Genomic DNA, 16,363 nt, shown 5'->3' with positions numbered 1-16,363 from the left:
CTTCTCCTCCTGCCCTCAGTCTTTCCCAGCATCAGGGTCTTTTCCAGTGAGTTAGCTCTTGGCATCAAGTGGCCAAAGTATTGGAGCCTCAGCTTCAGCATCAGCCCTCCCGATGAATATTCAGGGCTGATTTCCTTTAGGATTGAGTGGCACTTTCTTTTAACTCCATACAAAGCAGAATCAAGGGTATGGATAAACCACGCAGAAAAGAGGACATTCTGATGTGGGGAAAAGAGCCTGCAGAAATCCTTAACAAAGAGCTGGCATCTGAATGGTGACTGAGCTTTCCCTCTGAAAATAAGAGTGGTTTTCTAAGGAGGGAAGAGAGCTTGCACCTTCAGGGATGAGAGACTGAACCACAAATAGACATTGGTCTCATAGGTGACAACAGAACTCTGACACAGAGCCTCTGTAGCAACCAGCCCAGAACCATCACGAGAGGGTTCAGTGACTGCCAGCGCCTTAATGGTCCCCCTTGTCCAACTTGGAGCCAGTCAGAGAAAGCCAAATATACTCCTGGGGTTTTCCCTGGAGGTCCATTGGTAAAGAACCTGTCTGCTAATGCAGGAGACACAAGAGACTTGGGTTCAATCCCTGGGTCGGGAAGATGCCCTGGAGTAGGAAATGGCAACCCACTCCAGTACTCTTGCCTGGGAAATCCCAAGGACAGAGGAGCCTGGTGGGCTACAGTCCATGAGGCCACAAAGAGTTGGACACGACTAAGCAACTAAAAACCAGTTGTTAAGACTTCGCCTCCCAGTGCAGAGGATGCTGGTTTGATCCCTGGTCAGAGGAGCTAAGAGTCCACATGCCTGGTGGCCAAAAAAACAAAACATAAAAAACAGAAATAACATTGTAACAAATTCAATAAAGACTTTTTTCCCACACCAAAAAAATATTTAGAGAAACAAACAAACTCCCAAATCAATCACAGAAGATGTCTGCTTCTAATTATCCCGTCTCCAGCTTCCTGACCCCAGCTTCCAATGAAGACATCCCTGTGCCTTCCTTCACATCCTCCCTGAAACTCTCCCACCTGCCCGGTGGCCCATGAGTCCCTGCAAAACGCGAATGATGCATCTGACTCCTCTGCTGAAGGAACTGTCTTTTCTGGTTCTCATCTGGCGGTTCGTGTTTGTTTCGTCAGATCTGGTACAGCGGCAGCCTGGCTCATGAAGAGGATTGAAGGCAAGGAGATGAGTGCCCCCGAGAGGGTGGAGAGGCTGGAACTCTGTCCTACAGCTGGCAGGTGTGTCTCCTGGTCCAGCCTCTCTGGATGGTCTGGGAGCATATGTTAAAAGGTTAAACACGCATCCCATTGACCCAGCAATTCCACCTCCAGGAGTGTGTCCTACACACTTGCCCAGAAGTGCATGTACAAGAATGCAGGCAGTGCTATTCGTGTGGCTTCTCTTGTTTCAGAGTGCGGGCTCAGTAGTTGTTATTCACGGGCTTAGTTGCCCTGTGGCGTGCAGGATTTTAATTCCCAGACCGGGGATAAAACCCATGTCCCCTGCATTGCAAAGTGGATTCTTAACCAATGGACACCAGGGAAGTCCCCCAAGACATATTTTTAAGTGGAAAAAAAAAAAAGCAAGGTGCATAAGGGCATGAAGTGTATGATCCTATTTGTGCAAATAAAGATGCTTGTATGCTTAGCAACTTGATGGACACAGACCATCAAGAGTGGTTGCCTTTGGCAAGTCAGAATGGGAGTCAGGGAGACAGAAGATATTGTGACATCTTTATTAGTACTTTTCTGGGGTGTTTAAACTTCTTGCGATGTGCACTTATCCCTTTTGTAGTAAAAACTAGTGTACGGAAGCTGTATTTTCTGTGCCCCTTTCCCTCGGGCCGTATACCTTCGGTGTGCTCCTGACTTCTTCCAACAGTCAGGAGGATCTGTGGCTCTGTGCCTGGGTACGTCATTCTTTGCCAGAAATACCAGGGAATGAAGAGCCCCAGGTAGCCCTCAACCAACAGCTAATTAGAGTGGATGTCTCGAAGAAGGAAATGGCAACCCAATTCTGTATTCTTGCCTGCAGAATCCCACGGACAGGGGTTGAACCTGGTGGGCTATATAGTCCATGGGGTTGAACATGACTGAGGTTGGACATGACTGAGCCATTGAGCACGCATCAGTGTAGTAGAAAAAAAAACATCGTGTTCTGTTAACAAATATAGTACAAATAAAATTAACAAAAATAAAATAAAGTAGACATCTAACCACCATCCCAAGTCCCTATCTCCTTGGTGGAAAAGGCCCTGGGGAATGTGTTCTCCGCTATCTGCCAACAAATTGCTGTTTCACAATCAATTACAGGCTTGACAACACACCCTTCTGGCTGCCTGCCCTTCTTGCTGGTGTGTCTGCATCTCCTAAATAAACTACATACTCTTGGACCCTCATCTCAGGGTTTGTTTCTGAGGGAATGCAAACCAAGTCAATCAGTTTAAGTGACCAAAAAAATAAATAAATAAAGGAGAGACCACTCTGTCTGAGGAGTCAGATGGATTTGATTCCAGCCCCCTCCATTTTTGGCTGTGTGATGCTGGAGAAAGTTAATTGAGCTCCCTGGCCTCAGTTCCCACATCTCTAAAATGAGCATAACAGAAGTATCTGCCTCATGCATTGGCCATGAGGACTAAATAAGGCACTTAATGCATAGGAAACGCTTATCCTAATGCCAGGCACATGGTAACTACTCAATGCGTGTTAACTGCAGGCAGGCTCAAGTTAAGGCAGGAGGCAGAGAAGCCGAAGCTGGTCCTGCTATGGCCAGGGCACCTGGTTGACCCTTCTGTGGCCATTCCAGTGTCTCTGGGCCCACCTACTTCCTCCTGTCTCATTTCTCTGATGGTCATTAAGTGCCTCTGCAGAAAGGAGATCCTCACTGCAATGCTGATTGCGGAGCAACTGAACTGTCCACCAGAAGTCCCAGCCTGCCTTGACCCTGGTCTCTCTTTAGAATGTGAGCCTTGGCTGTGGGTAGTCAGTCTGTGTGTAGGGAGGTGACACCCTCCTGCCCCGCTTCTGGGTTGGCCACCAGCACGATGACAATGCATGGAGTCACCCAGTCTTTCTCCTGCTACCTTGAGATATTCCCGAGATGGAGAGGGTGCTGGGAATTGCTGTGGTCAGGGAGAGACAGAGCTTTGTGAAACCAAAGTTGGGCTGTATTTGGGAGAGCAACCTGCCCCAGACAAAACCTGTCATATGACTCACTGAAACTGAGTAATTAAGCTCTGTTATAGCCCACGGCTGGTGGATCAAAAAGTATAATCGTAACCCAAGGGTAGGGGAGGAAGTGAGCACAGGTGAGCCCCTGAGCCCGAGGAGAGGGGTATGAAGGAAACCCACAGAACAGCAGTTCTCAACCCTCCGGGGCCTCAGAATCTGGCTTGCTCTAGTCATGGCGCATGGGCTTCTCATTGCAGTGGCTTCTCTTGTTGCAGAGAATGGATTCTAGGGTGCACAGTAGTTCAGTGGTTGTAATGCATGGGCTTAGTTGCCCCTTGACTCATGGGAATCTTCCTGGACCAGGGGTTGAATTCATGTCCTTTGCATTGGCAGGTGGATTCTTAACCACTGGACCACCCGAGAAGTCTCTGTGCAAAAGCTTTTAAGTTTAATTAGGTTCCATTTCTTTATTTTTGCTTTTATTTCTGCTGTTTTAGGAGAAAGATGCCCCTAAAATATATTGCTATGATTTATGTCAAAGAGAGTTCCATTTATGTTTTCTGCTGGGAATTTTATGGTTTCTGGACTTACATTAGGTCTTTAATCGATTTTTAGTTTATTTTTGTATACGGTATTAGAAAATGTTCTAATTTCATTCTTTTTTTTTTAAGTCATTTAAGCTTTTATTTTTGTGAGAGGATTCAAAGGAGAGCTTTAATACAGGTGAGACTCAAGGCTTTTGAAGAGGATCTAAGTCTTGATGAAGTGATTCAGACTCAAATCTTGAATGCATAATCATGGTAGTTCCCAGGGTCTTCAAAAACTTATATTTGATGCTTTCCCAAAGTGCTAAGATTTGAATGCCAAAGTGCAAACTGATTCATGTTTCTGTTCATTAGTGGTCCATGGATTTCTTTAAATGAAGTCATGTTAGCGCCCACAGATATCAGAGTTCTGCAAAACTGGAATCCGCGGTTCCAGGATGACCACAGATGCCCTGCCCCTAATTTCATTCTTTTACATGTAGCTGTCCAGTTTTCCCAGCACCGCTTGTAGAAAAGACTGTTTTTTCTCCATTGTTTATTCTTGCCTCCTTTGTTGTAGATTAATTGATCATTAAGTATGTGGTCACATTATTTCTGGGCTCTCTGTTCTGTTCTGTTGATTTCTGTCTGTTTTTGTGCCAGAACCATACTGTTTTGATTACTGTCACTTTATAAAGTAGTCTAAGTTAGAAAATGTGATTCCTCCAGCTCTTTCTTTCCTCCAGTTCTTCTTTCTCAAGATTGTTTTGGATCTTTTGTGTTTCCATACAAAATTTAAAACTATTTGTTGTAGAACTTGTGGTTGCTGGAGGGAAGGGTGGTAGGAGGGATGGTTAGGGAGTTTAGGACTGACATGTACACACTACTATATTTAAAATAAAGAGCCAGTGAGGGCTTCCCTTGTAGCTCAGTCGGTAAAGAATCTGCCTGCAGTGCAGGAGATCTGGGTTCGATCCCTGGGTTGGGAAGATCCCCTGGAGAGGGAAATGGCAACCCGCTCCAGTATCCTTGCCTGGAAAATCTCATGGACAGAGGAGCCTGGTGGGCTGCAGTCCATGGGGTTGCAAAGAGTCAGACACAACTGAGTGACTAACACTAAGGACCTCCTGTATATATATATTTTTAAAAAAGCAGGGTCTTCCCTGGTGGTCCAGTGGCTAAGACTCTAAGCCCCCAAATGCTGGGGGCCTGGGTCCAATGCTTGGTCAGGGAATTAGATCCTACATGTTGACATATGGCAAAAGCCACCACAATATTGTAAAGTAATTATCTTCCAGTGAAAATAAATTAATTAATTAAAAAAAGAGAGAGAATTCTGAAATTAAAAGACCCTGCATGCCACAACAAAGATCCAAGATCCTGCGAGCTGCAACTAAGACCTGGTTCAGTTCAGTTCAGTTCAGTTCAGTTCAGTTGCTCAGTCGTGTCTGACTCTTTGCGACCCCATGAATCGCAGCACGCCAGGCCTCCCTGTCCATCACCAACTCCCGGAGTTCACTCAGACTCACGTCCATTGAGTCAGTGATGCCATCCAGCCATCTCATCCTCTGTCGTCCCCTTCTCCTCTTGCCCCCAATCCCTCCCAGCATCAGAGTCTTTTCCAATGAGTCAACTCCTTGCATGAGGTGGCCAAAGTACTGGAATTTCAACTTTAGCATCATTCCTTCCAAAGAAATCCCAGGGCTGATCTTCAGAATGGACTGGTTGGATCTCCTTGCAGTCCGAGGGACTCTCAAGAGTCTTCTCCAACACCATAGTTCAAAGCATCAATTCTTCAGCGCTCAGCCTTCTTCACAGTCCAACTCTCACATCCATACATGACCACTGGAAAAACCATAGCCCTGACTAGACGGACCTTTGTTGGCAAAGTAATGTCTCTGCTTTTGAATATGCTATCTAGATTGGTCATAACTTTCCTTCCAAGGAGTAAGCTTCTTTTAATTTCATGGCTGCAGTCACCATCTGCAGTGATTTGGGAGCCCCAAAAAATAAAGTCTGACACTGTTTCCACTGTTTCCCCATCTATTTCCCATGAAGTGATGGGACCAGATGCCATGATCTTCGTTTTCTGAATGTTGAGCTTTAAGCCAACTTTTCACTCTCCTCTTTCACTTTCATCAAGAGGCTTTTTAGTTCCTCTTCACTTTCTGCCATAAGGGTGGTGTCATCTGCATATCTGAGGTTATTGTTATTTCTCCCGGCAATCTTGATTCCAGCTTGTGCTTCTTCCAGACCTGGTGCAGCCAACTACATAAATTAAAAAAAAATTTTTTTTAAAGTAGATGTCAGAGCTTTAAAAAAAATTAGTTCTAGCTCTTTGGAAACATGTTCTTTGTATTTTGGGGGGAGGGGGGAGGGGAAATGCATGACAGTCTTTTCTTTTAAATGATTTTCAGTACACCAAGTAGTAACATGTAACAAGTTAGTGAATTCTAATCTAGCAATTTTGAATAAGAGAAACTAAAAGCAGCCCAGTACTAGGACCCATTGTTCTAACTCTTAGCCGGAAAAAGTACTGTATTAAGGCTGGCTGCTGCTTCACATCAGTTATAAATAAATACTTACTACTTTTTCAGAGATAAAGCCCCTGACCTTCAAGAGAGACTTAGGGAAAGAAATATTTTAATCCCATTCTTTCTTAAGAAAATTGGGTTTTTAAAAACTATCTAAGAAAGAAAAGTCAGTGTTAATAATATGCTGCTTGACCGAAAAGGCATAGAAAACAGACAACATATATCCATTAAATTTCTAAGATATATGAGGTAAAAAGATACCACCTTTGGATAAGCTTGCAGCCTGTACAAAGAATCTATGTTTTCTATTCTGCAAAAAGTGAAGGGACCTACTATATAACACACAGAAGTAATTTTAATGCCTTTTTGTAAGACTATAACTCCAGCCTTGCTCAAGCCTTAGGTTCCATGAAGGCATTCAAAACACCAGTCCACAGAACAGGTGCTTTTCTCCAGCCTCTATCTATTTATGCGGTAGTTCTCATGGATTTCTGGCCAGATGGCGCAGACAAAGGCCAAGAGGTTATCCAGGACGTCATCCCTGTCCTGCCGGAAGTAGATCTGAAGGATGGTCATGTTCTCCCGGGTGTCCTTCTCCACTTCAGGGCTGCAGCTGCTGTGGGATCGCAGAGCCCAGCTTCCTTGGCCTGGAATTCCTTCTCCTCCCGACTGACTAGCCATGTCGGTGGCAGCAGCGACTTATCACCCCTGTCCTTTGTATCTTGAAAGGGATTGCACTGAATCTATAGTTTGACTAGGGAGCGTGCATGCATGCAGCATGTTTCCATCATGTCTGATTCTTTGTGACTCCAAGAACTGTAACCCGCCAGTTTCCTCTGTCCTTGGGATTATCCAGGCAAGGCCACTGCAGTGGGTTGTCCTTTTCTCCTCCAGGCGATCTTCCCAACCCAGGGACCGAATCTGAGTCTCGTGCTGCTTCTGCACTGGCAAGCAGATTCTTGCCAATTGGGAAGCCCAGATGGCCTAGGGTAGTATGGTCATTTTAACGACATTAATTCTTCCAGTCCACATCCTAAAGTCTTGTACTTTCTCAAAGCCTTTGAACTTTTCAGAGCATCCTCCCCTCCCTTCTCCTCCTCTCCCACGTCTCCTCCTTCCTCTCCTCCTCCCTGGGTTTTTCTCCTCTCTCCCACCAGCCAGCCTTCCTACCGGGTTCAACAAGGTCCCACCCACCTATCGAGAGGACGACCATATAATGATGGGGGTCCCTGCATTGCTGACCCCCCAGTGATCAGTTCCTTCAGAGAAACAGCGGTTCTCTTCTCCCCGATTCCCACTTCCTTCCTGGAAACGGACCTTCTGGGAGGGGTTACTGGCAAGGGGCTTTGTTTGGCAGAGAAAGATGTTTTGCTGTCAGAACTTCTGGATTCTTATTGCAGATCTAGATCTCAGCCCTTGCAAAGCGATTTGTTCCAAAGAATCCCAAGGCCTCATCTCTTCAAGGCCTTGTAAAAAGGTGGTGGTTGTTTAGTTGCCAAGTCGTGTCTGATGAACTGCAGCACTCCAGGTTCCTCTGTCCTTCACTATCTCCTGGAGTTTGCTCAGACTCATGCCCATTGAGTCGGTGATGTCGTCCAACCATCTCATCCTCAGTTGCCCCCTTAGTTGTCTGGAATTCTCTGATGCTCCAGTGGTGGTTAGAACTCTGTGTTCCCCTGCAAGGGCTCAGATTCAATCCTTGGTTGGGGAATTAAGATCCTGCAAGCCACACAGGTATACCTGCGGCAGATTCATTTCGATATTTGGCAAAACTAATACAATATTGTAAAGTTTAAAAATAAAATAAAATTAAAAAAAAAAATCATCAATCCAAAAAAAAAAAAAAAGATCCTGCAAGCCACGCAGCCAAAAAAAAAAAAGTAATTGTTTAACTTCCCAGAATTACACATTCATCAATTTCCAGGAAATCCCTTCAGAAAACATTCAACATTTACTCTCCTAAAGCTGTGTGCCTGGGTCTTTCACCCAGCATTCCACCCAAGAAACAGATGAGGCTGGGGGAGGAGAGAGAGGGGACATAGGGAAGACAACTCAGGCACCTCCCCAGCTTGACTCCTGACCAATCCCATCTCCGCTCTTTCTGCCCCTTCTTTGATAAGGGGAATAATCACGTTCAGATAAGTTTTGTTTGGCCTCTATATTTCTTGATTCTAGGGAAAAGAAATATACTGTGACTGGCTTTCCCTGGAAATCTCAGTATCCTTCTCCTGACTCTCTGGTTGGTAGTCGTTTAGTCGCTTAAGCGGTGCTGGACTCTGTGACCTCATGGACTATAGCCCACCAGGCTCCTCCGTCCATGGGATTCTCCAGGCAAGAATACTGGAGTGGGTTGCCATTTCCTCCTCCAGGGGATCTTCCCAACCCAGGGATCAAACCCGGGTCTCCTGCCTTGCCGGCAGATTCTTTACTGACTGAACTACAAGGGAAGCCCTAATTTCAGAACAGTGATAAATCCTAGGGAACATGCACTTCTTGTCTGGATGCTGTGGGTATGACCCCCTCTGGTGATATCACCCAGGGACCTGTTTCCAAGACTCACCTGGAAAAACATCTCTCGGATCTCAGAATTAGGAAGAGCTGCACGAATCTCAGACAACCAGCAGCTTGCTTTTATGTTGTGTATGCTGTGAATCTTGGGACTGATAGCACTTCCCTTTTGATAGCATTCAGTTCAATTCAGTCGCTCAGTCGTGTCCGACTCTTTGCAACTCCATGAATCACAGCACGCCAGGCCTCCCTGTCCATCACCAACTCCTGGAGTTCACTCAGACTCACATCCATTGAGTCAATGATGTCATCCAGCCATCTCATCCTCTGTTATCCCCTTCTCCTCCGCCACCAATCCCTCCCAGCATCAGAGTCTTTTCCAGTGAGTCAACTCTTCACATGAGGTGGCCAAAGTACCGGATTTTCAGCTTTAGCATCATTCCTTCCAAAGAAATCCCAGGGCTGATCTCCTTCAGAATGGACTGGTTGGATCTCCTTGCAGTCCAAGGGACTCTCAAGAGTCTTCTCCAACACCACAGTTCAAAAGCATCAATTCTTTGGCTCTTATCTTTCTCCACAGTCCAACTCTCACATCCATACATGACCACAGGAAAAACCATAGCCTTGACTAGACGGACCTTTGTTGGCAAAGTAATGTCTCTGCTTTTCAATATGCCATCTAGGTTGGTCATAACTTTCCTTCCAAGGAGTAAGCGTCTTTTAATTTCATGGCTGCAGTCACCATCTGCAGTGATTTGGGAGCCCCAAAAAACAAAGTCTGACACTGTTTCCACTGTTTCCCCATCTGTTTCCCATGAAGTGATGGGACCAGATGCCATGATCTTCGTTTTCTGAATGTTGAGCTTTAAGCCAACTTTTTCACTCTCCTCTTTCACTTTCATCAAGAGGCTTTTTAGTTCCTCTTCACTTTCTGCCATAAGGGTGGTGTCATCTGCATATCTGAGGTTATTGATATTTCTCCCGGCAATCTTGATCCCAGCTTGTACTTCTCCCAGTCCAGCGTTTCTCATGATGTACTCTGCATAGAAGTTAAATAAGCAGGGTGACAATATACAGCCTTGACGGACTCCTTTTCCTATTTGGAACCAGTCTGTTGTTCCATGTCCAGTTCTAACTGTTGCTTCCTGACCTGCATACAGGTTTCTCAAGATGCAGGTCAGGTGGTCTGGTATTCCCATCTCTTGAAGAATTTTCCACAGTTTATTGTGATCCACACAGTCAAAGGCTTTGGCATAGTCAATAAAGCAGAAATAGATGTTTTTCTGGAACTCTCTTGCTTTTTCCATGATCCAGCAGATGTTGGCAATTTGATCTCTGGTTCCTCTGCCTTTTCTAAAACCAGCTTGAACATCTGGAAGTTCACAATTTATGTATTGCTGAAGCCTGGCTTGGAGAATTTTGAGCATTACTTTACTAGCGTGTGAGATGAGTGCAGTTGTGCGGTAGTTTGAGCATTCTTTGGCATTGCCTTTCTTTGGGATTGGAATTAAAACTGACCTTTTCAATAGTATTAGCTCATTGAAAGCTCGCTAACCCTCGAAGGCAAACAGGTGCCACACCTTATCTGTCAGTCCTTATTAACCCTTTGCTTTGACGTTATCACCTAATTGAGGAGTTTGGCTCCAGGACAGAGCCTGAAGCAAGTCAACCTTGAGGCCTTTTCTCAGGGTAGGGGGGTGGGCAGGGGAAAGGATCCTGAGACACCCAGAGGCAGGATAAGACACAGACATGAGACAAACCTGGCTTTGAACCTTGGCTCTACCACCTGCTGTTGGGCTTCCCTGGTGGCTCAGTGGTAAAGAATCTGACTGCCAATGCAGGAGACACAGGTTCAATCACTGAGTTGGGAAGATCCCCTGGAGGAGGAAATGGCAAACTACTCCACTATTCTTGCCTGGGAAATCCCATCACCAGAGAAGCTTGGCGGGCTACAGTCTGTGGGGTCGCAAAAGAGTCAGACCCAACTTAGCGACTAAACAACAAAACAATCTGCCACCTGCTATCTGTGCGACCTTGAACAAATCACCTCCCTTTTCTGAATCCCAGTTTCTTTGGATGAAAAGTAAGGATATGAAAACCTCCCCCAGAGAACTGCCATGAAGATAGATGGAGTGACTGGTAACAAACAATACCCTCTCCCCCGCAAAAAAAGCTTGTCTTTTTCCAATTCCTGGAAACATGTTTTCTTTTCTGGACTCCATCCAGACTAGGACACTGCCTGGGCTTCCCAGGTGGCTCACTGGTAAAGAATCCTCCTGCCAACGCAGATGTGGGTTCAATCCCAGGATCGGGAAGATTCCTTGGAGGAGGGCATGACAACCCACTCCAGTATTCTTGCCTGGAGAATCCCATGGACAGAGGAGCCTGGAGGACTATAGTCCATGGGGTCTCAAAGAGTGGGACACAACTTAGTGACTAAACAACAGAACCACAGGGACACTGCCCACCGCCTGGGGAAACCCTCCTGACACCCTGTGACTCCTTCTGGCCTCTCCTCTCCCTAACGGAGTTTCCACTGTGACCTTCCGAAGGTGGAGGTCGTGTCTGTTTACTTGGCTTTGGTAAGGACAGGGCTGGATCTTGTCCAGCATGATCCGCCAAAGCCTTGGGGAGCTCCTGGGCACCTGGTAAGAATTCAGCAAACGCTTGTGAAATCAATGGGTTCCAGGCACTGCACTGAAGGCTTGTGAAGACAAACAAGGAGGCTTCTTACTTGTCTTCTACGTCCTGCTTGTCCCTCTCCAGTACACCCTCCTTACAACAGCCAGAGGGTTCTTTATAAATCTAATCTTATACACTGCTTTAAATTCCTTAATGTCTCCCCATTGTGTTTAGGATAAAGAAGAAAATGTTTGGAAATTCCTGGCAGTGCAGTGGTTAGGACTCCGCACTCTCACTGCAGAGAGCCAGGGTTCAATCCCTGACCCGTGGTCAGGGAACTAAGATCCTGCAAGTCATGTGGTGCAGCCAGAAAAAAAAGAAGAAAATGCTTGACCCATGGTCTACATAGAAGACAACAGAGCCGAGTCGGAGGGAATTCACCATGAGGCCCGTCACTTTCAGGGTCCCTTCCAAGCCCTGAACCTCATTTGGTAGCTTTGCATCTATTAAAAAAAAGGGGGGGGGCCACCAAATGTATAAGCATTCAGTTAATTCAGTCACTCAGTTGTGTTAGACTCCTTGCGACCCCATGGACTGCAGCACACCAAGCTTCCCTGTCCATCACCCACTGCCAAAGCTTGCTCAAAATCATGGCCATTGAGTCAGTGATGCCATCCAACCATCTCATCGTCGTTGTCCCCTTCTCCTCCTGCCTTCAACCTTTCCCAGCATCAGGGTCTTTTCAGATGAGTCAGTTCTTCACATCAGGTGGCCAAAGTATTGGAGCTTCAGCTTCAGCATCAGTCCTTCCAATGAATATTCAGGACTGATCTCCTTTAGAATGGACTGGTTGGATCTCCAGTTGCAGTCCAAGGGACCCTCAAGAGTCTTCTCCAACACCACAGTTTAAAAGCATCAATTCTTCGGCACTCAGCTTTCTTTATAGTCCAACTCTCACATCCATACATGACTGCTGGAAAAACCATAGACTTTTCTGACTCCCTAGCCTCATTCACATTCCCTTAGTTTACACTCTTAAAGCTCCCTGTGCTTCCCCATCCAGGTAGAATTAATAATCCATTGCAGGACTTCCCTGGTGGTCCAGTGGTTAAGAATTTGCTTTGCAATGCAGGGGACAAAAGTTCAATCCCTGGTCTGGGAAGGCTCCACATGCCTCAGAGCAACTAAGCCATGCACCACAGCTACTGAAGCCCACTCGCCCTAGAGCCCAGTGCCCTGCAGCGAGAGAAGCCATTGCAGTGAGAGGCTTGTGCACTGCGATTAGAGAGTAGCCCATGCACAGCAATGAAGATCGAGCACAGCTGAAAATAAATTAATTAAAAAATAATCTACTGGGTGACTGCTTTCTGTTCAGTATCTAGTCCCTCCGCTAGAATATACACTCTCCGATAGCAAGGACTGTGTGTCTTGTGTTGACTAAAAAGATGCACAACGTGAGAGCTGGGAGTTAAGTTTTATTTGGGGCAAAAGGCAGGCTGGGAGACAGCGTCTCAGATAGCTCTGGAAGACTGCTCCAAAGAGGCAGTGGGGGAAGGTCAATATATGAGATATTGGTGAAGGAGAAGTTCAATATAATCAAGTGCTTACTTTACAAAAGGTTTTCTGCCAGTGATGAGGATCTGATGTCATCATTTAGTGATTTAGTGCTCTTCTAGATATGAAGAACCCACTCCAGTGTTCTTGCCTGGAGAATCCCAGGGACGGCAGAGCCTGGTGGGCTGCCATCCATGGGGTCACACAGAGTCGGACACGACTGAAGTGACTTAGCAGCCGCAGCAGCAGATATGAAGAGGTGAAAGGATTGGGATCATGAAATCAGTTCCCGAAATATGTAACAATCTGTTAGATAGTTCTAAGGAACAGGAAAGACGGGTTCCACCAGCTTCCCTATTCATACTGTTCATGGGGTTCTCAAGGCAAGAATACTGAAGTGGTTTGCCATTTCCTTCTCAGAAGTGAAGTGAAGTCGCTCAGTCGTGTCCAACTCTTTGCGACCCCATGGACTGTAGCCTACCGGGCTATTCCGTCCATGGGATTTTCCAGGCAAGAGTACTGGAGTGGGTTGCCATTTCCTTCTCCAGAGAATCTTCTCAACCCAGGGATCAAACCCAGGTATCCCGCATTGTAGGCAGACGCTTTACCATCTGAGCCACAAGAATTATACAAAAAAGATCTTCATGACCCAGATAACCACGATGGTGTGATCACTCACCTAGAGCCAGACATCCTAGAATGCAAAGTCAAGTGGGCCTTAGGAAGCATCACTATGAACAAAGCTAGCGGAGGTGATGGAATTCCAGTGGAGCTATCTCAGATCCTAAAAGATGATGCTGTGAAAGTGCTGCACTCAATATGCCAGCAAATTTGGAAAAATCAGCAGTGGCCACAGGACTGGAAAAAGGTCAGTTTTCATTCCAATCCCCAAGAAAGGCAATGCCAAAGAATGTTCAACTACCCAACATTTGCACTTATCTCACAAGATAGCAAAGTAATGCTCAAAATTCTCCAAGCCAGGCTTCAACAGTACACGAACTGTGAACCTCCAGATGTTCAAGTTGGACTTAGAAAAAGCAGAGGAACCAGAAATCAAATTGCCAACATCTGCTGGATCATCAAAGAAGCACTAGAGTTCCAGAAAAACATCTGCTTCTGCTTTATTGACGACGCCAAAGCCTTTGACTGTGTGGATCACAACAAACTGTGGAAAATTCTTAAAGAGGTAGGAATACCAGACTGCCTGACCTGCCTCCTGAGAAATCTGTATGCAGGTCAAGAAGGAACAATTAGAACTGGGCATGGAACAACAGACTGGTTCCAAACTGCAGTACATCAAGGCTGTATATTGTCACCCTGCTTATTTAACTTATACGCAGAGTACATCATGAGAAACACTGGGCTAGAGGAAGCACAAGCTGGAATCAATATTGTCGGGAGAAATATCAATAACCTCAGATTTGCAGATGATACCACCCTTATGGCAGAAAGTGAAAAAGAACTAAAGAGCCTCTTGATGAAAGTGAAAGAGGAGAGGGGAAAAGTTGGCTTAAAACTCACCTACAAAACTTAAAACTCAACTCAACTAGAAAACTAAGATCATGGCATCCAGTCCCATCACTTCATGGTAAATAGATGGGCAAATAATGGAAACAGTGAGAGACTTTATTTTGGGGGGGCTCCAAAATCACTGCAGATGGTGACTACAGCCATGAAATTAAAAGATGCTTGCTCCTTGGAAGAAAAGCTATGACCAACCTAGATAGCATATTAAAAAGCAGAGACATTATTTTGCCAACAAAAGTCCATCTAGTCAAAGCTATGGCTTTTCTAGTAGTCATGTATGGATGTGAGAGCTGGACTATAGTCCAAGAAAGCTGAGTGCCGAAGAATTGATGCTTTTGAAATGTGGTATTGGAGAAGACTCTTGAGAGTCCCTTGGACTGCAAGGAGATCCAACCAGTCCATCCTAAAGGAAATCAATCCTGAATATTCATTGGAAGGACTGATGCTGAAGCTGAAGCTCGAATAATTTGGCCACCTGATGTGAAGAACTGACTCATCTGAAAAGACCCTGATGCTGGGAAAGATTGAAGGCAGGAGGAGAAGGGGATGACAGGGGATGAGATGGCTGGATGGCATCACTGACTCGATGGACATGAGTTTGAGTAAGCTCTGGGAGTTGGTGATGGACAGAGTGCTGCAGTCCATGGGATCTCAAAGAGTCAGACACAACTGAGTGACTGAACTGAACTGGACTGAACCAGTTTCCCTGGAGCACAGAGTGCCTCATTCTCCAGTCTGAATTCCCCTCAGGCGGTGCCAAAGGTCAACAGCTGCAATAGCACAGGGCTCAGTCTCTGCAGAGGCAGATGGCAAACGTCCTTGCTATTGTTCAGTCACTGGCAGATGCTCTTGGCAAGTGCCAATGTGTAGTTGACACTTGTTCACCTCGGGATCTCAGCATCTAGCACCATGCAAAGAGCATGAAAAAAAAAAAAAAATGTTGAATGAATTAGTCAGTGAAGAAAGAATTTACTGTCCAGGAAGAAAGGTAGATAGATAAGCTGGTGAATTTCAAAAGAAATGATGATGCTGTCTGTGGTTCAATGCTGCACAATGTTCTCTGGGAACCACGGGAGAGCTTGGAAGGGAGGATGGAGGAAAGTTTTTGTGAGTTGTTGACATAGGTCATAGGTACAGAGGGTGAAGTCTCTGCAGATGCAGAACAGGGCACAGCATCCCTAGCAGAAGGATATTTGGTTCCTACTGTGAATCCACATGTAGCAGATACTGGGGGTGCCCAGCCCACCTCCCTTCGCACCCACCCTCCTATTTTCACTGTTCCTTCCATCCCCCATCTGAATGCACCTGAGGTGCTTCACCTGAGGGCTCCCTCTAGGCCCACGTGCCCCCACCAGTGGTGGTGGGAGGTGGAAGATGAAAGCTGCAGCTTCCTGGCCCTCAGTCGCAAGGACTCAGATTCTTGTCCAGAGGTCTGATGGAGCCATTGCCCTCAGCAGGAACATGCTTATTAAGCTGCCCTTTCATTATTGGCTGCCTTCCCATCTCTGTCTCACTCCTCCACACCCCAATGGTATTTCCTTCCGTCTTCGCCTAAATATGTTGTTTGCACTCAAATTCATGTCTCAGGGTCTGCCTCTAGGAAAACCCAACCTGGGGAAAAAATACAAGCAAGAGGGGAGAAGCCCTCACAGAAGCATGAGGCTGTGTTATGTAACTCAGGCTGCTGTAAGGAAATTCCACAGGCTGGGGGGCTTAAACAATAGACATTTTAATTTTCTCGTGATTCGGGATGTGGGGACTCCAAGGTGTCAGCAGGACTGGTTTCTCCAGGGCCTCTGTCCTCGGCTTGTAGATGGCCATCTTTTCCTGGTGTCCTCTGACCATCTTGTCTCTGTACACACACATCCCTTGTGTCTCCTCCTCTTCTTTTTTAAAAATAATCTTATTTACTT

This window comes from Bos indicus, chromosome 25 (genome assembly GCF_029378745.1).
Source record: "Bos indicus isolate NIAB-ARS_2022 breed Sahiwal x Tharparkar chromosome 25, NIAB-ARS_B.indTharparkar_mat_pri_1.0, whole genome shotgun sequence".
NCBI classification, from domain to species: domain Eukaryota; kingdom Metazoa; phylum Chordata; class Mammalia; order Artiodactyla; family Bovidae; genus Bos; species Bos indicus.
This window is presented reverse-complemented; position numbering follows the sequence as displayed.